Source organism: Gossypium hirsutum, chromosome A06 (assembly GCF_007990345.1).
Source record: "Gossypium hirsutum isolate 1008001.06 chromosome A06, Gossypium_hirsutum_v2.1, whole genome shotgun sequence".
NCBI classification, from domain to species: domain Eukaryota; kingdom Viridiplantae; phylum Streptophyta; class Magnoliopsida; order Malvales; family Malvaceae; genus Gossypium; species Gossypium hirsutum.
This window is the reverse complement of record NC_053429.1, coordinates 71,238,768-71,265,796: the sequence shown is the minus strand read 5'-3', so window position 1 is coordinate 71,265,796 and position 27,029 is coordinate 71,238,768. Positions and strand designations below refer to the sequence as shown.

Sequence of the window (27,029 nt, the reverse complement as noted above, 5' to 3'; positions counted from 1 at the left end):
GAAATTCGAGAAAACGTGCCCTAACTTACTGGGTTTCGACTTTTCTTGTTTATCATAAATAACCGAACAACCTTTTTTAAAAAAAAATTAGAATATATGAATTTTAAATAAAGGCAAGCTCATTCTCAAAGTTTGAGATGTCGTGTCCTAACTTACTGGGCGTGACGTTTTATTACTTCGAGATGAGAAAGTCTTTAACGTTTGTTTTAATCTATTCGGTCATTTTCAAATTAGCGTTTTTACAAAGAGGGATCGTATTTCAATGTCTTTCAAGCTTTCAATTTTCGACACTAAGATATTAATTAATCAACTAGGTACCAAATTTTGGGCGTTACGAGGGTGCTAATCCTTCCTCGTGCATAACCGACTCCCGAACCTGTTTTCTTGGTTTACGTGGACCAAAATCGTTGTTTAAATAAATCAAACCATTTATTAAAAACAACCACTTTTACAAGGTGATCCAATCACACCTAAAAAGATTGGTGGTGACTCCCGTTTTCGTTTTTCTCCAAGTCGATCCCCGTTTTTTTTCAAAAAAAATGGTTACGACAACTATCAAAATTTTGTTTTATTCGATTAAGCCGTTTTATTAAATCGGACACTCAAACGACAAAATTAAATCACAAAAATTTCACACATATAAATTCACATATAATAAAATCAGTAAATAAAATGTAAGTATTTTTCTGACTTGGATTCGTAGTCTCAAAACCACCATTCTGATTAGGGTCTAAATTGGGCTGTTACATCAACGCATTAGCCAATGGACTTTTTTTGGATTGCACTTATAATGATGTTGTAAGAATTCTTGAGAGAATTGCTCAGAATGATTATCAATACCCTATCTCCAGAGTTGTACAAGAAAAAAAATACTCCAGGAGTTATTGAATTGGATGCAACAATCGCACTAAGTGCTGAAGTTTCTTCTCTCACAAACATGATTAAAAGTATGCAAATGACAAGTGGCGTTGCACCTATACAAGTCGCTCAACAAGTTGATCTTCCTACTTTTTATTGTGATATTTGTAGTGACAACCATAGCTATGAAGATTGTCCACAACATGCAGAGAATGCATGTTATACTAGTAACATCTGCAACAATCCTTATGGAAACTCTTACAACAAACTTGCACGCAACCAACAGTTTTGGGGAACTTAGAATACTTGACAAAATACTGCGACATTCAGATATAGGAATACATCTACTCAGGGCAATTATAATCCCAGACAGGGGAATTACAATCACCAACAGTAGAACTACAATCAACATACTTAGATGCATTCACAACAAGGCCAGACACATCCACACCAAAATCTGATGTAGCCACAACACTCTTCAATACCAAATCAACAGGTCTAGACTCTACTGTAGCACCTCAAGATATGGATGGAGTGATCACTACTGAGAAGGTTGAATATAAAGAATTTGCCAATACATTAAACAAAAAAGTTCCACAAACTGTCATTTGCCTAATGTCCGACCTTCAAAACTATCGACGCAATCAAAGATATCGGGACAAGCAGATATATCTCTACCTTTATCCTTCCCAAAAAGATTCAGGAAGAATGAGCATGACAAGTAGTATCAGCAGTTCCTGGATACACTGAAGCAACTACAGATCAACATTCCTTTGGTAGATGCTTTGTACAAATTTTGTGTTGCCTGGCCTTTACGACCAAATATCAGAATCTTCTTCCACAGAGATACTTTCAGAAATACTTTATCACTGATCTAAAATTCAATCTCTCTTCTTTTCAAATTTGTGTACGAATTCTATCGATCTGAAGCTGCTTTCAGATCGCCTTTTCTTCGATTTCTCTAACCAAGTTAACCCCGTGAATCTATTTCTCACTAAGTTCGGTCCGATACAAAGGCGTTTGGCACTTGCGGCCATACAATGCCTCATAAGGTGCTATCTTTATACTTGACTAAAAACTATTTTTATAGGAAAATTCGACCAATGGCATATATTTTTCCCAACTACCTTCGAATTCTAAAACACAACATCGGAGCATATCTTTGAGTACCTGAATCGTTCTTTCAGACTAACCGTTAGTTTGCGGATGAAATGCAGTACTAAAGTTCAACTTTGTACCTAAAGCTTCGTGTAATTTCTTCCAAAATCTCGAAGTGAACCTCGAATCTCTATCCGAAATAATAGACATAGGCACTCCATGCAACCTCACAAACTCCGAAATGTACAATTCGGCTAACTTATCAAGTGAGTAGTCAGTACGTACCGGAATAAAATGAGTCGATTTCATCAATCTATCAATAATAACCCAAACGACATCTTTGTTTTTCAGAGTCAAAGGCAACCCAGTTACAAAGTCCATTGTAATCCTATCCCATTTCCACTTGGGCACCATCACTGGTTGAAGTAAACCCAAAAAGCTTCTAACTTCAGATACATTCCTCGACGATTTCCAATCAACAATAACCTAAATCCTACTTGGATCAACTCGAATACCATCACCTGAAATGATATGTCCCAAAAATCTGACTTCTCGAAGCCAAAACTCACTTTTACTAAATTTAGCAAACAACGTCTTATCTCTCAAAGTCTGCAATACAGTTCTTAAGTGCTCGACATGCTCGGCCTCGTCTCGAGAATAAATTAGAATATCATCGATGAGGACAACCACAAACTTATCTAAATATGGTCAGAAGATTCTATTCATCAAGTCCATAAAAACAGCAGGTGCATTAGTTAGTCTGAAAGGCATAACAAGAAATTCATAGTGCCCATACCTTGTTCTGAAAGCGGTTTTCGGCACATCCGACTCTTTGACTCTCAACTGATAGTAGCTAGATCTTAAATCAATCTTTGAGAATACCGTTGCTCCTATAAACTAATTAAATAAGCCATCAATCCTCAGTAAAGGATACTTGTTCTTTATAGTCACCTCTTTGAGCTGACGGTAGTTGATACAAAGCCTCATGGATCCGTCTTTCTTCTTTATAAATAATAGGAGAGCACCTCAGGGAGAAAAACTCGGTCTCGCAAAACCCTTATCTATCAAATCTTATAACTAAGCTTTTAATTCTTTCAATTCAGTTAGGGCCATCTTATACAGAGCAATAGACATCAGCGAGGTCATTAGTATTAAATCAATACCAAACTCGACTTCTCTAACTGGTGGTAACCCGGGCAACCCTTCCGGGAACACATCGAATATTCACAAACTATCAGCACTAATTCAATTTTTAATTCAGACATCTTTGTATTCAACACAGAAGCAATATAAGCTTCACAACCTTTCCTTACATACCTTTGGGCAAACATCGAAGAAATCACAACAGGTAACTCATCCGACTCATTTGAATTAATCCAAAAAGTTTCACCATTTTCATATTTTAGTTCAATAATCTTTCTTTTATCGTTCACTACGACATCATGCAGTTTCAACCAATCCATACCAAAATAACATCGAATTCATCAAATGGCAACAACATTAAATCAATCGAAAAATACTGACCTCGAATTATCAAGGGACAATTCTTGCAAACTCTATCAACTAATACATGTTTGCCTAAATGGTTTGACACTCTAATCACAAATTCAGTAAACTTAACAGGCAAGCTCTTACTAGCTACCAATTTCATTCAACATAAGAATGAGTCAATCTAGGGTCAATCAATGCAACTACATTAGTATTATAGAGAGAAAAAGTACCAGTGATAATATCGGGAGATGTCACTTCTTCGCGAGCACATATGGCTTAGGCTCTAGCAAGTGTTCGAGCTTCGGATCTCATAGTTGTATCTTTCGTCACACCTTTACTACTAGCCCAATTCCGGTATTCCTCGGTGGCCTACCCATATTAGTAGTATTACTTGGCCTTGCACTCTAAAATTTTTCTTTCTCAGCTATTTCAGGGAAATCTCGGATAAAATGCTCTTGAAAGCCACACTTGAAACAAGCCAGATCATTCATCCTACACTCACTGGGATGTCTTCTTCCACAATGCTGACATTCGGGTCTGTTAGGCCTTACATTACCCATACTTGCCATTGAAATGGCTTGAGATTTAACACTTGAGTATTGCTTCCCGCGGTCTCTGTGGGAATACCCAACTGATACATTCAAACGAGAATACATTTCTTTATATTTCTTTGACTGAGATGGAAATGACTTACACATAGGTCTTTTTCTCAAATCTCTAATTTCAAGATCAACTTTCCTTTTTTCTTTATTAAACTCTTTGGCCTTACAGGCTCGCTCAACCAATACCATAAATTATTTCAGCTCTAAGACCTTAATTAACACACGAATATCCTCATTCAATCCATCTTCAAATCTCTTGCACATGATAGCCGCAGTGGAAACACACTCTCAAGCATATTTACTAAGTCTAATAAATTCTCGCTCATATTCTGTCACGGACATCCGACCCTGTTTCAGCTCAAGAAATTTCTTACATTTCTAATCGATGAATCGCTGACTAATATATTTCTTTCAGAAATCCTCTTGAAAGAATTCCCATGTAATCCTCTCTCTTGGTACCACCGATACCAGTGTATTCCACCAGTGATATGCAAAATCTCTTAGTAGTGAGACAGCACACTTTAAACACTCATCCGGTTTGCAAGACAACTCATCAAATACCCTGATGGAGTTTTTAAGCCAAAACCCGGCTCTTTCAGGATCATCATCCACATTAGCTTTAAAATCTTTAGCCCCGTGCTTTAGGATCTTATCAACTGGGGACTTATTCATTCTTACAAATCCACACCTTGTGGAGCTAACTCCGTATACCACTCGTTCATCATATGTAGAAAGGCTTCCCAAGCCCCTTCTCCCTGACCAACCATTTGAGGTCTATTATTAGATGGCGCTGCCTCTTGAGTTGAAGCCGGCGCATTACTTTCAACGTCATCAGCCTCAGCTCGATTGGGATCCATTTACTATACGAAAATACAATTTAAAATTGTCAAGAGTCATCACACTATGACAATTCATTTATGGCACGTATAGCTAGACTTTTACACACCCTACGTTAGTTCGAGAATCAACTAAACTGTAGCTCTGATACCACTAAATGTAACACCCCTTACCCTTATCCAACATCAGAATAGGGTACGAGGCATTACCGGACTTATCCACAAGCAAACATACAAAACCGAGACGTAAATTTCCATCCAAATTTTAAACTTTTCATATACATTCATTTCATTCCTAAAATGAGCCTAAATGACCAAAACATACATTGGAAACGATTCGGGACTAAACCGAGAACCTTAGAAAATTTCACAACACTTAGAAAAATTTTTAGGTTTTAAGAGCCACATACTCGTATGGCTTGGGACACGTCCGTGTAGGCAGACCTTGTGGTCACACACGCCCGTGTCCCTAACCCATGTACCTCTCTGTTTGTCACCCAATAACACACGGTCAAGTCACACGCTTGTATGCTAGGCCATGTGGTTGATTTAAAAATTATGATTTTTCATAAAATAGTTGTAGACTTCACACGCTCAAGGCACACGCCCGTGCCTGAGGTTGTGTCGTCCACACGGCTGAGACACATGCCCGTGTCTCTGCCTATGTGCTCAATTTTGAGCACTCTATTTTTTAACAATTAACGTACAGGTGACACACTGCCGGGGGACACTGTGACATCCCTAAAGTGACCCTAGTCGGAAAGCGGTTTTAGGACCGCTAAACCGAGTCACCAAATTATTTGAATGTGATATTTATTGTCTAAAATATGTGATTATGAAGGTGTGAAAGTTTTAGGCTTCGATTTAGTAAATTGCATGTGAATTTAGTCAAAAGGACTTATGGGTGACATTTTTGAAATGTGATAGGCTAATCTACAAGGACCTAATAGTGCATGTAATCAAAAGGGAGGACTTGCATGTCAATTTTCCCCCCCTAATATGTAGTGGCCGGCCATGAGCATGGGTGGACAAGATGTTATGGCTAAAAACATGTCATAAACATGTTGGGGTAGTGCATTATGTAAGGATTAATAAAATAAAGAGCATGGGTGGACAAGATGTTATGGCTAAAAACATGTCATAAACATGTTGGGGTAGTGCATTATGTAAGGATTAATAAAATAAAGGGCATGGGCAATAAAATATTAGTGTTAGTAGGATGAGAAACAAAAAAAGAAAAGAAAGGATGTGTGTGATTGTCCTCCCCCTCCATTGCCGTGAATTGAAGGAAGAAAACAAAAGAAAAGAAAAAAAAATGTTCATCTTCTTCTCCTACCTCTCTCAAGCCGAAACTAACCAAGAAATGGAAGAAAGCACACCTAAGGCATTCGGCCATCTTGTGTGGGGAATTAAGGTATGATATCATGTGATTCTTTTGGAAATTTTGTGAAGTTGAGTTTGTTTTGGTGCTCATAACATGACCCATGTGTTAATTTTTGAGTTTGTGTTGCAAGAAACATTTGGTTATGTCCTTATATGTCAAATTGATGATAAATTTTTGATATTTGGTGAATGAATATGGGTTTCGGTCATGGTAGATAACAAAGAATGTGGTTGTTGTTCTTGTTAATTTGGATGAATTTTTGGTGGATAGGTGCTTGAATCAAACAAATGATCATGTGTGTACACTAGGTGCTAGTTGAGAAGAATCGGTCACTATATTGGAGGCCATTGCCGAATATGAGTTTAGTTATTGAGAGTGATGAATGTGTTTTGAGTTGATGGAATAAAAGAATGCTTAAAGATGTGTCACAACAAATTATATGTTAAGCTAAGGTTGTTAAATTATCAATCTTTCTTCCTAGCCGAATATGTGTTTATAAAGTTGAGTTGTTAAATAGATTTTTGAAGTTAGCCCATGTATTTATTTTTGAATTTAAGAAGAATGATACATTCGACTATGCTTTGATGTGCTTGAATTGTTGTTATGTGAATAAATATTTGTTTGATGATATATATATATGTATTCGACAATGGGATAAAATGTGTATTAAGGTAAGTTTCATGGTGATTATGCTTGTGATGTTGGGTTAATATTCAGCATTGAGTAATGTGGGGTAAGGTGATTAATCGGCTATGAAATTAGCTAAATTGAATAGGTATGTTTAATGATATGCTTAGTATAATGTATGATCTTATAACTCGGTTTGGTATTGAGATAAATGTTAGATGTATGATTGGATTTTGGTATGTGTTAAATTGGTTAATCAAAGATTAAATGATATGTGATTGCCAAATGTGATTGTTAAGTGAATAATATTAGTTAAGTACTTAAGCAATCTATTGTTTTACTTAAGCTTAAGAGCAAAGAGGATCAAAGTCGGATAGGGGAAAAGAGAAAGTAAACGAATAGCCGTGGACATCTAATCGTCGACCACTTCCGAGGTAAGTTTTAAGTGATTAAACGTTGAGTAAATTCAATCATAATAGGACATAATGAGTTGATTTAATAAGATATGATGTGGCCATGATATGTCTTAAACTCAAATGGTAAGTTCATATGTGTTTGGACTTGGAAATTTAAGAGCAAATTGTAATAATTTGCTTTGGACAGCAGCAGTAACGTGATTTTAGAAAATCACTATAAATTGTTGGTGTGGAATTATAGGCTGAATAAAATATGTAATCAAGGCTTAATTAGTCTAGTTTCTTATAAAAGAGACCTTGTGAGCAAAGAAATTTCCTATAAAGAGATATTTAAAGTTGTGTGAGACGGTGTCAGAATGACTCTGAAATCCCCTGTTCTATTTTTAGAAAATCATTATAAATTGTACAAAAATGGTTATAAGATAAAATTTATATTCTTAGACTCCTTAATGAGTCTAGTTTCAAATGAAATCAAATACAACACATTTTGAATTCTGTAAAATGAGAAATTTGATTCGTAGTGAAGAGTGGTCAGATTAGTCAAACAGTGAAACAGGGGAAACTTTAAGAAAAATCTGGTATTGATTGGCCAAACCTAAAATTCTGGAAATTTTATGGATGGAAGATATACGAGTCTATATTCAGGAAAAATTAACGGCAAGTGATTTGGAGTTTTGTAGCTCCGGTTATAAATAATTTAGTGACCATTGCTCAGGAAAACAGCTCGTAGTGAATATGTGATTTTGTTGTAAACATGGATAAAACTTGTTTTAGTTGCTCATAAGCTATTGATTAAACCCATACTTGAATTCTAAATCGTGATATTGTAAGCTTATGAGTATTCGAATATGAAATGATAGTATGGCGTAAAATTGAATTATTCATTAGAAAGTGATGGATGTAGATTCGGCCAAGACCAAGTCTGTACATGATAGTATATGTGGTATGTGAAGTATATTTGAATGAATGTGAAAGTGTATATATATGTGATAAGGCCTAATGGCCGATGTGATGAATGTGAAAGTGTATATATGTGATAAGGCCGAATGGCCAAAGTGATGAATGTGAAAGTGTATATATATGTGATAAGGCCTAATGGCCGATGTGATGAATGTGAAAGTGTATATATGTGATAAGGCCTAATGGCCGATGTGATGAATGTGAAAGTGTATATATGTGATAAGGCCTAATGGCCGATGTGATGAATGTGAAAGTGTATATATGTGATAAGGCCTAATGGCCGATGTGATGAATGTGAAAGTGTATATATGTGACAGGGCCGAGTGGCCAACGTGATGGATGTGAAAGTGTATAAATGTGATAAGTCCCGAAGGGCATTTGTGTCAGTACTATATCCGGGTTAAAACCCCGCAGGCTTTATGCGAGAATATTATCACTGATTAATGTCCGTAAGCTTCGTGCTCGTACTATATCCGAGCTCTAAAGACCCGATGACTACGTGTGGAGAGTATGTCCGGGTAAGACCCGATGACTACGTGTGGAGATTTTGCCCGGGTAAGACCCGATGACTACGTGTGGAGATTTTGTCCGGGTAAGACCCGATAACTTCGTGTGGAGATTTCGTCCGAGCTAAAGGTCTCGCCGATAATCCGAGTAGAGGTTAAAGCTATAAGACTTCGTAATAAGAATTGCTTATAAATATATTCAATGCGAAAGGTTAAACAGGTATGTACTCCAAGTTTATATGTGAGCTTGATTTGAACTAAATCATAAGGTAGTTATGTGATGCATACGAGAGCAATCTATGAGACTATTCCTATGATTATGTGACATCAGATCAGTGTGAGAGGTTATGTGAAATCATACGATATATCTATGTCACATGAGCTCACTTTTATGTGAAAGTTTATCTGCCTATTGTATATGATGAGATGTGCATATTCGGTAAAGGGATGGTATGCCCGAAGGAAGAGTGAAATAAAAATACGAACAACTATGTTATAATTTGATTGTTATCTGTTGACACTGCTTAAAACTTACTAAGCATTGTAATGCTTACTCCGTTTACTCTATTTCCTCTGTGTTATAGATCTCATTTGGAAGCTACAGGCTCGAGGATCATCAGCAACTAGTCACACTATCACTATCCATTGTTTGGTACTGCTACATTTTGGATGGTACTGCTACATTTTGGATTATCTTATGGCATGTATAGAATAGACTAGTGGCGGAAGAATATTTTTGGTTAATGTATATAAGCAATGCGAAAATGGCATCTTTTGAATGTTTACTTAGTGAAGTTTAAATTTTACCTCTGGTTGTGCTTAGTACTTATTTAAACGAACGATCTTTATTTCAAGAAAAAGTTTAAAATTTTACTGTTCTGACATGAGTTACAAGTCCGGTAATGCCCCTTACCTATTCTGGCGACGGTTACGGGATAGGGGTGTTACAGACACGCCTATGGGGCAAGTCGTGTGTCACACACGGCCTAGACACATGCTTGTGTGTCTACCTATATGGACAAAAACAAGGCTATTTACCAAGCTATTTTGTCACCCTTTTATGTACACACTTGCACAAAAAAACATAACACCAATCCTAGCAATTACATTCAACCAATTCAGTCACAATCAAGACATCCACACATCATTCACATGCTACCATTTACCACATACAAACATCACATACTCATCAACTTAAACCATGAAAATTTCCACATCCATGAAAGTATCATCATATGTATATATACTTAAACCAATATTAGCCAATTTCAATGGCCATTTACAAAATGAATTATCAACCAATATAGGCCAACACATTAGGCCAATTCAATTATGACACATACAAAATAACCAAGTCCCTATACATGCCTAACTCAAAAATGTCAAATTCATTGGTACCTAAAATAATCAGTTTATTGTGACACCCCTAATTTGACCCTAGTCGGGAAGTGGTTTCGGGACCACTAAACCAAGTCATAAAAATAATTAACCGTCATAATTGATGCTCATTATATGTACATGTGCATGTGTGAAAATTTCATGTTTGAATTTTGTTAATTGTAAGTGAATTTTTATCAAATAGGACTTATGTGAGAAAATTTAGAAATGTGCTAGGCAAATGCAAAGTGACCTATTAATGCATATTGGGAAAATGATGGGTTTGCATGTCAATTTACCCAAATTAAGGCATAGTGGCCGGCCATGCTATGAGTGGAAACATGTCACAAACATGTTATGTTAGTGATGTATGTTAGGAACAATAAAATAAGGAGTATGGGTAATAAAGAAATAGAAAAAAAAGAAAGAATGTGTGTGATTGTTTCTCCCCCTCCCCATTGCCGTGAATGTAAGAAAGAAAACAAAAAAAAAGTGTCCATCTTTTTTCATTTCTCTTGGCCGAATGTTCTAAGGAGGAAAGGAAACAAGTTGTGTTCTTTGGTTCTTCTTGGCCGGATTGAGAGGAGGAGGGAAGAAGCTAGGCATTCGGTCTTCTACTTGCTTAATTAAGGTAAGTTTTAGGTAAATTCTTTGAGATTTTATGAAATTTTAGTTGATGGATAGGTCTTTGATTGAGCCCATGTGTGAATTTTGATCCTTGTGGTGATTTGGGCATGCGGTTAAGGTAGGAAACTTAGAAGATGATTTCTATTCCTTATGTTTTATGAGTTGGGAGCTTAAATTGAAGATGAATAAGGGGAATATGTGTATAGAGGTTTTAGTAGTATGGAAATTCGGTTATGAGAGTGTGTGTGTGGTCACTTGCCGAATGTGGGTGTCAAGGTTAGTAGGTTGGCTTAATTCTTGTATTAGAAATCTATTTGAGAAATTAGATAGGCTTTGAATGGTTGAAGTAATGAAATTAGAAACTCATGAACTTGATTTAAATATTTTAAATTTATGGTAGTTAAATGGAATAGAAAGGATCTATTCGGCCATGGAGGTTAAACACATTGTTAAATTGTTGAATATATGCTTTGGTTGTTAATGAATATTCGGTCTTGGTATGAATCTCATTAATAACATTTAGTTATTAGATTTGGTATAAAATACTTATTGAAATGGTGGAATTGGATGACTTACTTATGGATTTTAGTTATGAGAGTCTTTTGTAAGTAGAGCTAGAGGGTTTAAAGGGTGGTGTTTTAAAATAAACATGTATATGGACCCTATGTATGTACCTTGTAATTTTATTGTAAACTTTTTGTTTAACTTGTGTCATATTAATTGCTAAAATACTAGCTTGTGTGGAAAATTTTGTGTATGTTTTTATGTGCCGAATGTGAGTTAAAAAAATGGAGCTCACTATGTGTATCATGGTCAACCTTTGATAACTAATATGTCTTGATTCGTAAATTGAGTTAAAAGATTATATATGTTCGATCTAGCCTAAGCTAGGCTTGACTTGTAACATAGTAATGATTGACTGAACGTATATGTGTGAGATAGTGAGGATAATTGTATTTCTTGCTTTGATTAAGTGAAGTATATGAAGTTGATATACTTAATTTACTCAATTAAGCTCAAGAGCTTAGAGGACCAAAGTTGGATAAAGGAAAGGAAAAAGTGATCGAATAGCCGCCGAAATCGTTCAACAACATCCGAGGTAAGTTTTAAGTGATTAAACGTTGAGTAAATTCAATTATAATAGGACATGATGAGTTGATTTAATAATATATGATGTGGCCATGATATGTTCTAAGCTCAAATGGTAAGTTCTTAAGTGTTTGAGCTTGGGAATTTAAGGGTAATTTGAAATAGTCTGCTTAGGATAGCAGCAGTAACGTGACTTTAGAAAATCACCATAAATTTATGGATTTGAATTAGAGGCTGAATGAGACCTGAAATTAAAGCTTAATGAGTCTAGTTTCTTATAAAAGAAACCGTGTAAGCAAAGGAATTTCCGATAATGAGATACTTAAAGTTGTGTGAGACAGCGCAGAATGACACTGTAATCCTCTGTTCTGTTTTTAGAAAATTATTATAAATTGTACGAAAATGGTTATAAGATAAAATTTATATGCTTAGACTCCTTAATGAGTCTAGTTTCAAATGAAATCAAATACAACACATTTTGAATTCTGTAAAATGAGAAATTTGATTCGTAGTGAAGAGTGGTCAGATTAGTCAAACAGTGAAACAGGGGAAACTTTAAGAAAAATCTGGTATTGATTGGCCAAACCTAAAATTCTGGAAATTTTATGGATGGAAGATATACGAGTATATATTCAGGAAAAATTAACGGAAAGTGATTTAGAGTTTTGTATCTCCAGTTATAAATAATTTAGTGACTATTGCTCAGGAAAAACAGCTTGTGCTGAATTTGAGATTGTGTTGTAAACCTTGATAAACTTGTTTTAGTTGCTCATAAGCTATTGATTAAACCCATACGTGGATTCTAAATTATGATATTGGAAAATGATAGATGTAGATTCAGCCAAGACAGTGTGTATACGTGAAAGTGTATATATATGTGATAAGGCCTAACGGCCGATGTGATGAATGTGAAAGTGTATATATATGTGATAAGGCCTAATGGCCGATGTGATGAATGTGAAACTGTATATATATGTGATAAGGCCTAATGGCCGATGTGATGAATGTGAAAGTGTATATATGTGATAAGGCCTAATGGCTGATGTGATGAATGTGAAGGTGTATATATGTGGTAAGGCCTAATGGCCGAAGTGATGAATGCGAAAGTGTATATATGTGATAAGGCCTAATAGCCGATGTGATGAATGTGAAAGTGTATATATGTGATAAGGCCTCATGGCCGATGTGATGAATGTGAAAGTGTATATATGTGATAAGGCCTAATGGCCGATGTGATGAATGTGAAAGTGTATATATGTGATAAGGCCTAATGGTCGATGTGATGAATGTGGAAGTGTATATATGTGACAGGGCCGAGTGGCCAACGTGATGGATGTGAAAGTGTATAAATGTGATAAGTCCCGAAGGGCATTTGTGTCAGTACTATATCCGGGTTAAAACCCCGCAGGCTTTATGCGAGAATATTATCACTGATTAATGTCCGTAAGCTTTGTGCTCGTACTATATCCGAGCTCTAAAGACCCGATGACTACGCGTGGGGATTTTGTCTGGGTAAGACCCGATAACTTCGTGGGGAGATTATGTCCGGGTAAGACTTCGTAATAAGAATTGCTTATAAATATATTCAATGCGAAAGATTAAACAGGTATGTACTCCAAGTTTATATGTGAGCTTGATTTGCACTAAATCATAAGGTAGCTATGTGATGCATACGAGAGCAATCTATGAGACATTCCTATGATTATGTGACATCGGATCAGTGTGAGAGGTTATGTGAAATCATACGATATATCTATGTCACAATAGCTCACTTTTATGTGAAAGTTTATCTGCCTATTGTATATGATGAGATGTGCATATTCGGTAAAGGGATGGTATGCCCGAAGGAAGAGTGAAATAAAAATACGAACAACTATGTTATAATTTGATTGTTATCTGTTGACACTGCTTAAAACTTACTAAGCATTGTAATGCTTACTCCGTTTACTCTATTTCCTCTGTTTTATAGATCTCATTGCGAAGCTACAGGCTCGGGGATCATCAGCAACTAGTCACACTATCACTATCCATTGTTTGGTACTGCTACGTTTTGGATTATCTTATGGCATGTATAGAATAGACTAGTAGTGAGAGGATATTTTGGTTAATGTATATAAGCCATGCGAAAATGGCATCTTTTGAATGTTTACTTAGAGAAGTTTAAATTTTATCCCTGGCTGTGCTTAGTACTTATTTAAATGAATGATCTTTATTTCAAGAAAAAGTTCAAAATCTTACTGTTCTGACATGAGTTACAAGTCCAGTAATGCCCCTTACCTATTCCGGCAACGGTTACGGGATAGGGGTGTTACATTTATAGTGTGAGTGGATCTCCGACAGTCTTCGATCCCCGAGCTAGCTTGGTGACACTATAAGACAAGGGAAAGAAAAGGGGAGTAAGCTATATGGCTTATTATGTTCCCATGCAAATAATAAGCATCATAAACCAACATTTAACATACAATTAACATGATGATAATTGGCAAAAATATTATTAAGATCTTATAATCATAACTTACTCAATCATAACCTTACCGAGGGTTCATCACATAACGAGCTCATCACGTATGAGTTTTTTTACATACTTAAGTCATCTCGAATTGGATTTACACACAATTTATCTTTGACATACTCATTAAATTACCCGTTGAACCACTTGGAATACTAAATGTAACAGCCCAGTTTTAGCTAAATCAGAATAATTATTTTAGAACAAAAAATCTGAGGTTAGAAAATTATTTTAATATTATTTTTAGTGTTTACAACATGATATTTAATATGTGTGAAAATTTCATGAATTAATTTTATCGTTTAATTAGTCAATTTGAGAAAAAGGACTAAATTCGTAAAATGAAAAAGTTGCATGCAATTAGTTAAAGGTGTCAATTGACCTTGGCTTTTAAATATGATGGCCTTAAATGGTAATTAAACCATTTTAAATGTTAATGGACATTAATGGGCATCCATTATATGATTTTATATGTTTATTACTAAGGTTAAAAAGGTAAATTAGTAAATTAAGTTATAATAAATAAAACTAAACATTTTATCATCTTAGTTTCTTCTTCCATTACAAAACATACATGAGAAAAACAGCCATGGAGGTTTGAGTATTCGGCTAAGTTAATTTGTTCAATCAAGGTACGATTTTTGCTCTTTTTTAAAGATTTCTACGTTTTTGAGATTGTTGCTTTGTATTCTAGCTAGCCCGTACCTTAGATTTTGAAATTGTTAAAGATTTTAAGAGTTTCCATTAATAATTTTATGTGTTATTTGGTGTTTGAAGATGAAATATGAAAGCTTGATGATAGATTTTAATGTTTTGTAAAGTGATTTTTGACAAAAATGTGAAATAGGGATTATATTATGAAATGTATAAATTAAGGGGTTGAAATGTGAAATAAATGAAAACAATGGTCTGTTAAGGGTCTATAGAGAATTCGGCTAGGCTTGGGTTTAATGAAATTTCATGAATTTGTCTATTTGTGAATTAGGGACTAAATTGTAAAAATGTGGAACTTTAGGGGCTAAAGTGTAAAAATGCCTAAATATGTGTTTGTGGACTGAATTGAATGAATTGATGAATAAATGAGTTAATTTTGAATGTACATAGAACAAGAAGGAAAGAAATTGGATTTAGATTGGGGAAAATCAAAGGTTATTGAATAGTAGATCCGGTCTGTTTATCCCGAATACAAGGTAAGTTTATATGCAAATAAATGTCTTTAAATTGAATTATATATGTTTATTTGTCATTGAATATAAAATGATCAAATATGAGCAAGAATGGATAGGGTTACAATATCTGAAAGTCTCGTAAAAACCTTAGGAATAGTATCAGATACAAATGTCATGACATTAGGATTATCGTTATGTGATTACGTGTAAACCATGTCTGGGACATTGGCATTGTTATTTGATTTTGTGTAAGACCATAGCTGGGCTATTGGCATCGATATGTGATAATGTGTAAGACCATATCTCGGATATGGCATTATATGAGCTATATGTGATTTTTTGAGTATCCTTAACTATTCCAAAAGGTTCAACGGGCATTGTCAAAACGAGAAAGAATATGTGATTGAATTAAGTGATATAGGTATGTACGAGATTCATATGAGTATTGAAAAGAGAAGTATTTGTTGAATTTACATGTGTTCTTTGAATTTACATTTGTTGAAGTATTCAAATTGTGGAAGTGACCATTTTAAGTATGCACTCCTGTGAACCTCACTCTTACAGTGGGATTACCAGTCCTGGCTGAATCCCCCGTAATGTAGACTCATAGAGCAATGTCAGCATTACCAGTCCAGTCTAAATCCCTTATATCGGCATGTGCTCAATGAGCTCGGATCTGAATTACCAGTCCAGGCTAAATTCATATCCTAATTGGATTACCCGTCCGGGTTAAATCCATTTCGGCACACTTATTCTTTGAGAGGCTCGATCACTAAAGGAACACCCGTCCGGGCTAGATCCTTTTTACCGTCAATTCATTTAGAGAATCCATCGGATATCCTTTTATTCAGCCGGGACATTTATCAACGCAATATTTATTATGCACTGTTTCACAAAAATTATCAATACTATAATGCATATAGGAATATACATTTTTAATGTAATTTAAATAGTTTACCTTCGAGTTACACGAACTTACTTGGTAATTGCTTCGGGTTCATATTTCAGTTATTCCGAAACCTTTAGTTTTCCAGGGTCAACCTCTGGAATTGGTTCCTTGGGGTCTATATCAGTAAAAATAAATTATTAATACCTCACCTTATTCATTTCTGGCCTAAAACTCATCTTAGGGCAAATTGACCATTTTGCCCCTAACCTTTCACATTTTTACAAATTAGTTCCCAGGCTCGTATAATGAAATGCATGAAATTTCTTGAATACCCAAGCCTAGCCGAATATTTTTCATGCTTATTCCAACCCATATTTTCTTCTATTTCACATTTCTGCCACATTTTATGCCTTTTTCAATTAGGTCTTTTTTGGTGTTTTCATGAAAAATCACTTCGCAAAATATGTTTATCTAACATCTAACTTTCATAACCCTCCATAAATCATCAAAGAACAACCATCTCATGCATGGGTCAACTTTCTAACATGAACCTTAGCTTGAAATAGGGGTAGAAATGGATAGAGCATGTTACGAGGATTTCAAAAATATGAAGAACATTAAAAACGGAGCTAGGGAACACTTACTATTGAGCTTGAAAATGTTGAAAACCCTAACTATGGAGAACATGCACATTTCGGTAGCATGAAGAATGAGAATGGCTGATTTTTGCTTTCATTTTCCCTTTTTATTTCTTTTATTACCAAATGACCAAAATGCCCTTTCTTACTAAACTTCCAAACTTTTCCATACATGCCCATTTTTGTCCAAAAACTTAGAAATTGGGTAAATTACTCTTTAAGGACCGCTAATTAACAATCCAAAGTAATTTCATACAAACTGCTTCTAGAACCCAAGTTTTGTAATTTATTCAATTTGGTCCCTAATTTCGAATTGGACACCCTATACCTAGAATTTCTTCATGAAACTTTAACATATGCTTATTTTCATACCATAGGCCTCATAATAAGCATAAAATAAATATTTTTACGTCGGATTTGTGGTCCCGAAACCACTATTCTGACTAGGCCCAAATTTTGGGATGTTACAGACTATCATCAAATCCTATACCAATTCTTCACAACATTAGTTTTCAATTTACAAATTATAACCATGTAACCTTCCATACATATATTCATATTCATTCCATTAATCCTTGATTACCCAATGTACCTAATGAAATAACATCGAATACTTAGAAAATACTCATATACACATTTTACTCTCTAAACCCACCACAAACATAACTAATTAACATATTTATAGACTCATGAAACATATAATTACAACAATGCATTTATATTCATCACGAAACTATACTAGTCAAACATTCATATCATATTCCTAATTGTGATACATATCTCACCCGATACATCTTACCTGAATAGCGAACAATTGAAGGATGAGATACTAACATTTTTGTTTATATCCTTTTTAACCTTTTCATTTATATCATTTTCAACCTTTTTCAATGGATCATTTATACAACATTAACATGGATCAGTCTGTTATTGGCAGCCGGTGCTTGACGGATAAAGCATAACAAAGTTTTTTGCCCAGCGCTGTCGGATAAACCGATAATAGGTGTGCTCTGCACTAGTCAGATAAACCGACAATGTTTTGTGCCCAGCGCTAGTTGGATAAACCAATGATATCAAATGTGTGCCCACCACTAGTCGAATAAACCGACAATATTTTTCACCAAGTGCTAGTCAGATAAACTGAAGATATCAAATGTGTGCCCACCACTAGTCGGATAAACTGATAATGAGTTTGCCCAACACTAGTTAGATAAATTGACAATATCCAATGTGTGCCCTGCACTAGTCGGATAAACCGACAATGAGTTTGCCCAACACTAGTTAGATAAATCGACGATATCAAATGTGTGCCCTGCACTAGTCGAATAAACCAACAATGAGTTGTGTCCAGCGCTAGTCAGATAAACTGACAAATACATACGTAATTACATCCTTCCACAATTATTCAATTCATAATTTAAATCCTTTACATTAATCTTCTATATTAAATTTCTATAATCCACTCTATAACCATTTTCATATATATATTTCCATAACATTACATTTAAAATACTAATCATTTGAATACATATAATTGACTATCAAATTGACTAGTAATCAAACTAAATAAATAAATAAATAATGTTAGAGTTTAAGGACTACGAACTTACCTAAACTCAAAAATGACTTTTAACATGAATCGACTATTATTCCGCTACTTTGGCTTTTCCCCGATTTGTGTTTGTTCGAGTTCTTTCTTGATCTAGGTAAATCTTTTTATTCAATCAATATCATTCCAACATTTAAAATAATTAATTCAAGCCTATAACCCTTATCTTTATGAATTTACTAAATTACCCCCAATGTTTTAGCCTTTTTGCAATTTAGTCCTAAATCTCGAAATTCATGAATTATCCACATTTAATCAAAATACCAGCTAGCCAATTTCATGTGATTCATAATCAGCCATTATCCATTATCAATTCCCAATATTTACATAAAATTTTACTATTTTAACAAATTAATCCCTAAACATTAAAATCATTAAAATTCACTTAACAAAATAAGCATATCTAACAATCAAGCTTCTAACAAAACCAATTAGCATCAAATACATTCAAAATCATCAATGGTAAATTTATAAATGTTTGACGATTTCACAAATTAATCCTCAATTTAGCTAGATATCAAAATAACCATCACAAATACACAAAATTCTTGAGAAACAAATCAAGAAATACTTACATGCAAAGAAAAATAGGAAAAAAAAGTTCCCTCCTTCCTATAATGGTGTTCGACTAAAGAAATAAAAGAAAGAAGGTGATAGATGTTTTTGGTTATTTTTTTATTACTTTAACTTTTATTTAATTAATAAACATATATTAAATTATAAGTTATTTTTTTCTTTTCAATTCCTACATCCACTACCCGATCACAATTCATTATTATGGTCTAATTGCAACATAAACTCTTATAACTTTAATAATTTACCAATTACACCTTTTTAATTAATAAAACTCACTTTTACAACCTTTATGATTTAGTATTTTTTAATTAATTAACTGTTTAAATGATAAAATTTCTTAACCAAACTGTAATATGACCTTAATAACACTCGTAAAGATTTAATAATAAATTTATAGGCTTCGTTTATAGAAACGAAGTCCCCATATCGCCTTTTCTAAAACCACTTGACTTTAGGATTTACCACTTGAACCTAATTTTTTGTTCAAATAATATAAATTATCAAATAAAAATTTATTATAATACCATATTTGGTTTGTAATTATTAAATAATAATATTTGGAAACCCATTCATCAGATTTGTGGCCCCGAAACTATTATTTCCGACACCACTAAAAAATAGGTTGTTACATATAGACACTTGGACAAATTGACCATAAAAAACAAGTACCCACTACCATAGATTGATGACATGTTCGACCAACTATGAAGTCCATAATGTTCTTGAAAATAGACTCAAGGTATTATCAACTTCAGGTGAATGAGTCAGATGTTTTGAAGACAAGCTTTAGAACAAGGTATGGGCATTATGAATTTTTTTACATGCCCTTTGGTTTAACTAATCCACCTATTGCATTCATGGACTTGATGAATTGAGTGTTCTTATCTCCCATAATTCGATGTAGTAAATTAAACTGGTTTTTGCACTTTAGGAGCTTGAACATAAGTATTTTAGTTAAGTTTTAATTATGTTTTCATAAGTTTAGTTCAATTCAATAAAGTGTGTAAGTTGAGTCTTTTATTGACCTTAGAGGCCGAATGAGGTCTAAAGTTAAGCTAATATTCTTTATAAGCATGTATGAGACCACTAGAAGATGTGCTAACTCAATACTGGTTGTTGTGTCACAACATGGAACATTGGATGTCGCAACATAGGGAGCAAAATAGAAGAATTCCAAGACTGCCTTTTGTGTCACGACACACCCCTGACGTTACCCTAAGGATAAGCATACTACCCTTGATGTCGCCACATGGGACTTGGTGTGTCGTGACGTCACCTCTGTACAAGAAATAAATACAAGCTAGGGGAATTTTGGTCCGCACATCAAATGTTAAGCACGAGGACGGCAACTGACCTAGGGATAAGGACGACGGCCACTCTAAAATCTATAAATAAGCTCATTTAGCACATGTTATGGACAACTTTTATATTGTATAATTTTCTTCCTAGATTTAGTCTTTAGTTTTTTTCTTTTCTTATGCTTAGGTTTTATTTCAATTCTTGTTATTTGTTTTTATAGGAGAAATCAGATTTGTGAAACATAATCAAACCCTGTGAGGATTCTGTGATAAATTCTAATACAAATCAAGCTTCTTCTAAACTTTATGCTCTTGAATTATTATTCATGTTTACTCTTTCTATCAAGTTTATATTGTTTATTAGATCCATGAGGAACTAATCCTCTTGTGGGGGATTAGTGAGTGGAGGTTTGATTAATTAACTATTTTGCAGGGTTTTCTTAACAAATCAGTTGTTCAGGAAAGGAAGATTTTAAAACCCTAGGCCTGAAAACCCTAGAAAGTCATCAAGGTGAGAATTAACCCAAAAATGGTATGGTCTATCTGTGAACACTTTATCCCTGAACCAGTCTAGACTGTGAGGTTGAGAGATAAGTAGTTCTTATCCACTCAGTATTTTAGTGAAAGATCGGAATATCCTGCTAGGGCATTGACTAGTTGATTGAACAAGAATGCTAGAAGCAACAGTTGGTTATGATTACTGAAGCGAGCTAATCACCCATGCCCAGGTTTGATATATATTTTACTATTTGATTTCTCATGATTTATTTATTTCTATTATTTCCTTCATTGTTATTGTTTGTTTAGATTACTAAAACCTTTTTTTTTATTCATCGTAATATGATCAATTTAAAGTACTAATTAGATCTTTTTATGTTTAGGTTAGAATTAATTTAGTGCTTGCCTCCCTTAGGTACGATCCTCAAAGTACTCACCTAGTCCATTGTAACTATATTACAACTTGACCTGTATACTTGTGATACGATCTGCCTTGGGTGAGTCAAGTCGTATTAGTGATTGCCCGATCGTCGACAAGAAGTTACGTTAGGTTTAGTTGAGTTGAAGGAATGGCCAAAGAAGAAAGAGGGGTACGAACGAAATGGTAGGAATGAAATGGTATGAACGAAGGGATATGAACGAATTGGTCGGTTTAGGTTCAATTTGGTAAAGAAGAAATGGGTTTAAAAGAAATATGGATTGAACAAAAAGTGCAAACAAGAACCAATACCGATATGGTATCGACCCGTTATTTATAGGCCCTTTGAGTTCGGTTTAGGTTTGGTGAAGGAAACCTCGACCCACTATCTAACAAGATAGGAACCTCGGTATTGTTCGAACGCCACACTACGGGTAGTAATAAGTTCGGGTTCAACAAAGGAAACGGTTGATGCAGCTAGATCGCTAGGAAAGCCAATCAAATCTTTGAACGAAATGGAGAAAAAGTTGCCTCACAATTTTGGCAGCATAACATTAACAAAGAGTCAAAAGTTTTTAAACAAAGAAATGAACTAGCTATTTATAGCATTTAGAAGGCTAGCTAAATAGCCAACTTAAGCTAGCTGAACAACCTTTGTTTTCAGCCTAATTAAGTTAGAAAATTCAAGAATATATTTAGGAAAATTCCTTGAAACTTCTCAGCCATGGAAAACGTCAATGGATAGCCTCTTGAAGCTTCTAGTAGCTGAACAATTATGGAGGAGCTGAAATGAGCTGAATGGGCAAGCTTGAATTCGGCCAAGGGGGTGTACTTCATGAATTGGACAGCCTTGGTTAGCTGAAAAGTGTAGAGCTAATTAAAGGCAACTTGAAGCACCTCAATAGACCTTTAAGTGTGAAACCAAATGTGAGCAGCCTCCCTTGTATGAACACACTAAACCGAACAGCCTATAGGTGTGAAAGGAATGTTCAGCAAATGTGAAAACATTCAAATTGCTTTGGAGAGCTGACCGGACACTTTGAAAAGAACAAACAGCAGGTTGAGGTGGCTGTTGCAATAACCGAACCATCATGCCTCTTGGAGAAGAGAAAACAGTAGCTATCTAGCTTTAATGACATCCCTACAATGTACCTGCACCTAAATTAATTCAGCTAATTAATTCAACTTAGACACATTAATTCCAGTAGCTCAAAGACACATTTAAATCATGTAATAAGCTAGGACAAATTAAAAACATGCTGGAACTAAGACACATTAAATTCGGCTGCACTAAATAACAAGAAATAAATTCGTCCTAATTTAGACACTTTAAATTGCTGTAGCATAACACATTAATTTCATGTTCTGATTTTTGGACAAATTAAATACTTTAATATTTGTTGAGCTAAAAGTAACGTGCAATTTATTTAATTAATTAAAAATGCAAAGCTGAAAAAATAAAAAGGAGCTCAATTGAGCTGAAACGAGATATAGGTGCATGAGCTAGTGATGAGCTGGGGGTAAGCTCGTGAGCTAAATCTGAGCTAGGTTCGGACTCGTAAGCTAGACTCGAGCTGGGGAGCTGGACATGAGCTGAATCTGAACTAGTAGCAAGTTGCAAGGTGAACTAGAAGAGTTAATATAAGCTTCCTCACTGCGGCTGGGCTGAGTTTCATCCCAAATTCGAGCTACAAGAGCTGAAATAGAATCTTTGAAAGCCTTAGGTCGAGCTCGGGTGATAGGGCCTTGTGGTAGTGTCAGATGATCTTTACTCGAACTAGCTGAACCATTGGGCGCGCTCGCATCAACTTGTGTATACCACCTTTCATATATTTTGTACAGGATTTCTACTCTAGACGTTGGTATATCCGGAGGCGGTCAAGTTGTTGGCACCATTGTTGGGGAAGTAGCATCACTATATTAATTTTAATTTTTACATATTAATAGAATAATTAGGAAATTTTTAGGTTATAAATATCATTTTATTTTATTTTTTTCTATTAATCTTTTCTCTTTGGGTTTAGTGTATGACTAGTAGGGGAACACCTATTGAGCCAGTCACAGATCTAGAAAGAATAATCCAAAGGAATCATCGAGAACAATAGCAACAATAGCAACAACCAATGCGTAATTCGTTACTTGGTGGAGGTAATTTACCCTTACATGAGAATCCATTATTCGACAAGGCTAACAATAACAATTTAGAAGATCCACCACCACCACAACTACCCAAAAATAATCTCATGACACATAACGAAAGGACTCTGAGGGAATATGCGCTACCGAATCTTGATATTGTTTAAGGGAGTATAATGAGGCCAGTCATCAGGGCCAATAATTTTGAGATCAAGCTAACTACGATCTAGACTATCTAGAATAATTTGCAGTTTCAAGGAACAATGACAGAAGATCCAAGTTAACATCTAAAATGGTTCCTCCAAGTTAACGTCTTCAGTTGTTCCCCTTTCCATTAATTGATAACACCTTTTCTTGGTTCGATTTGCCAGCACCAAGATCAATCATAACATGGGACAAACTCGCAGGGAAATTCCTACAAAAAGTTCTTCCCCATTAGCAAGACGGACCAGCTCAGAAGGAAAATTTCTATGTTTATACAATTTGAGGGGAAAAGCTTTCATAAAGCATGGGAGTGTTTTAAGATGTTGATTCATAAATGTCCACACCACGAATTACCTTAGTGGTTATGACTGCAAATTTTCTATAATGGGTTGTATGCGCATTCAAGGCCAGGATTAGATGAAGCAGCAGGAGGTGCCTTAATGAAAAGAACATATGAGGATGCGTACGAACTAATAAAAAATATGGCAATGAACTCGTGCTAGTAGCAAACTGAAAGACACACATATGGCTAGAGACCATCTACGATCAAAGTTGTCTATGAGGATGACAAATATTAATAGCTAATGGACAAAATCAATCGAATCGAATCCAAAAATAGTGTATCGTCTATATATGGAGGAGACAAACTACTTTTCCACTATATTAACAATCCTACCAAGGATATGAACTATAACAACCTATTTTTAGTGAAATAGTGATAGTGGTTTAGGGACCACAAATCTAATGAGTAAATTATTATTTTATTATTATTTATTGTCTATGGTATGTTATCAGAGTCATAAAAAATTCGTTAAGAAATTTTAACATTTGCATGCTTAATTAAGTGAAAATGACTAAATCGTAAAAGGTGAAAAAGTAGAGTTCTAGTAGCTAAAGGTATCAAATAGCTATGAAACTTTAATGTAAGAGGACTTAGATGGTAAATAGACATTTATATAGTTAGCGAATATTCATGGATTGGTTTTGTTGAAATTATGAATATTTTTAAAGGTTAAAAATGTAAATAGGTAAATAAAGGTTAAAATAATTAAAACAAAATTCATTCATCTTCCCCAAATGTTGCCTTCACTGAAAATTAAAGGTTAGCAAGCCATATTAGGGTTCCTTCATTCGGCTACTTTTAGTGCTAGCATGTAAGTGAATTTTGAGCTCATTTTAATGATTTTTATGTTTTCGGGATCGTTGTAGTATAATCTAGCTAGCCCAGGGACTAATTTGAAAAAATGTTAAAGGTTTAGGGTTCTTCCATGAATGAGTTTGCATGATTCTTGAATTTTAATGAAAGATTATGAGTTCTTGTTGTTAAATAAACAAGTTTTGTAAAGGGATTTTTTATGAAAATGTCATTTAGGGACTTATTTATAAAAATAGAAAAATACCTGGTAAATTTGTGAAATGTTTATTTGTATGGATTGATAAAGGTCCTTAGTGCATTCAACTAGCATGAAATGTGGATGACATTGCTTAAATTTCAAATTGCGAGCTTAAGGCCTAAATTGTAAAGAAGTTAAAATATTAGGGGTAAAAGTGTAATTTTGTGAAAGTATGAATTTTGGATTGAATATAATATTATGAGTATTAAATGGATTGAGTTTGCTTAGATCAAGATAAACTTCGTACGGATCTAAATCGAGAAAAAGCTAAAGACTCAGATTAATTGGTCTTACTTCGACGTTTTTGTCATCGAGGTAAGTTCATTTGTTTAAATAACATTTTAATGTTATTTTGATCCATATTTCATCGTGCTATTTATCATGTAAAAAAATGGTGGAAATCCAATGATGTTATGATGATTATTGAGCCCCATTTGAACCTTAGGAATTTTTAGGATACAAATGACATGTCATTAGGGTTACCACGTTTTGGGTGCTGGTCCTAAATGTTCTACTGATAGCTGAGGTCTAACATTTGTTACAGATACTAAATCGCTTGTGTGAGAAGCATCGCATAGCTTACATTCTAACCATCAACTTGTGTGCGCAGACCTATTTCACAGCTCGTATCAGCAACGATGTAAAGGAAAAGGAAAGGTTATATGTTTAACACACTTTGTGTGAGCTTTCCTGCGTATACGATGTTATTCTAAATGGTTCAACGGACATGAAAAGGAAAAGAACAGTAAGTATTTAAATGACTTATGTCATGAATCTATGAAAAAGAGTGTAAAGGAAATGTTTAATGAAAGCATGTTTATGTACATGAAATTGATGTTTTCAAGTGATGTTGTTCATGTATAATTACCTATCTTATGTTAATTCAAGTGAATTATGAGTTGATGCACTAACATGTGTTGTTGATGATGCTTAGGCTTATGCAAAGTTTATGGTTGGATTGTATCATGTTTAAATTTAAAGTTATGTATTGAAATGGTAAGTTATGTTCATGTTTTACGAACTTACTAAGCATTTTATGCTTACGTAGTTTTCTTTCCCATGTTTTATAAATAAGGGAAGGTCGAACGGTTTGGAAGCTCGTCGGGGATCTATTACACTATCTAGCGAATATATTGGTAGTTTTTGATGTTTTGGCCAAGGTTATAATGGCATGTATAGGTGGATTTATGTTTAATGATCTAGTTGACATGTTTGGCATGTATATGTTATTATGGTTGATGTACTTATGGTACTTTTGATGCCTTGATGGTAGAGATTAATATGGCTAAGTTTTAATGTATAATTAAATGGCCAATATGGTATGTGTTGGAATAGTTTTGATATGGTCAAAATAGGGTAAGCATTGAAATGGTATTGATCTGGATGTGTATGTATGAAATGTGGTAATGTTTCCATGTTTAGTTAAGATATGGTTGAATGCATTTGAGGTGCCTTGTTGGCATATTGGTTGGATGAATTTATGGACTATTGAATTGGTTGTTTCATGCATGAATTGGTATGTTTCTGATGTCTTGAATTTGGGTACAAAATGCTTGTAGGTACATATTTGGGTTGGTGATGGAAATGGCTTGAATTTGGCCAATTTCATGTCCACACGGCCTAATACACGAGTGTGTCTCAGTCGTGTGTAACACATGGCCATGCAACACAGTCGCATGTCCTGTAACACCCCTATCCCGTAACCGTTGTCGGAATAGGAAAGGGGTATTACCAGACTTGTAACTCATGTCAGAACAGTAAAATTTTAAACTTTTTCTTGAAATAAAGATCATTCATTTAGATAAATGCTAAATACAGCC

At 34.6% G+C, this 27,029-nt stretch overlaps 1 non-coding gene across 1 annotated transcript; it reads right to left on the bottom strand.

Annotated features, from left to right (window-relative positions):
* Nucleotides 1–24,061: 24,061 nt before the first annotated feature.
* LOC121231058 (small nucleolar RNA R71) lies at nt 24,062–24,167 on the bottom strand. The gene has a single exon (XR_005929127.1). It is a non-coding gene; the product is annotated as a small nucleolar RNA R71 (small nucleolar RNA).
* Between the last annotated feature and the right edge of the window lie 2,862 nt (nt 24,168–27,029).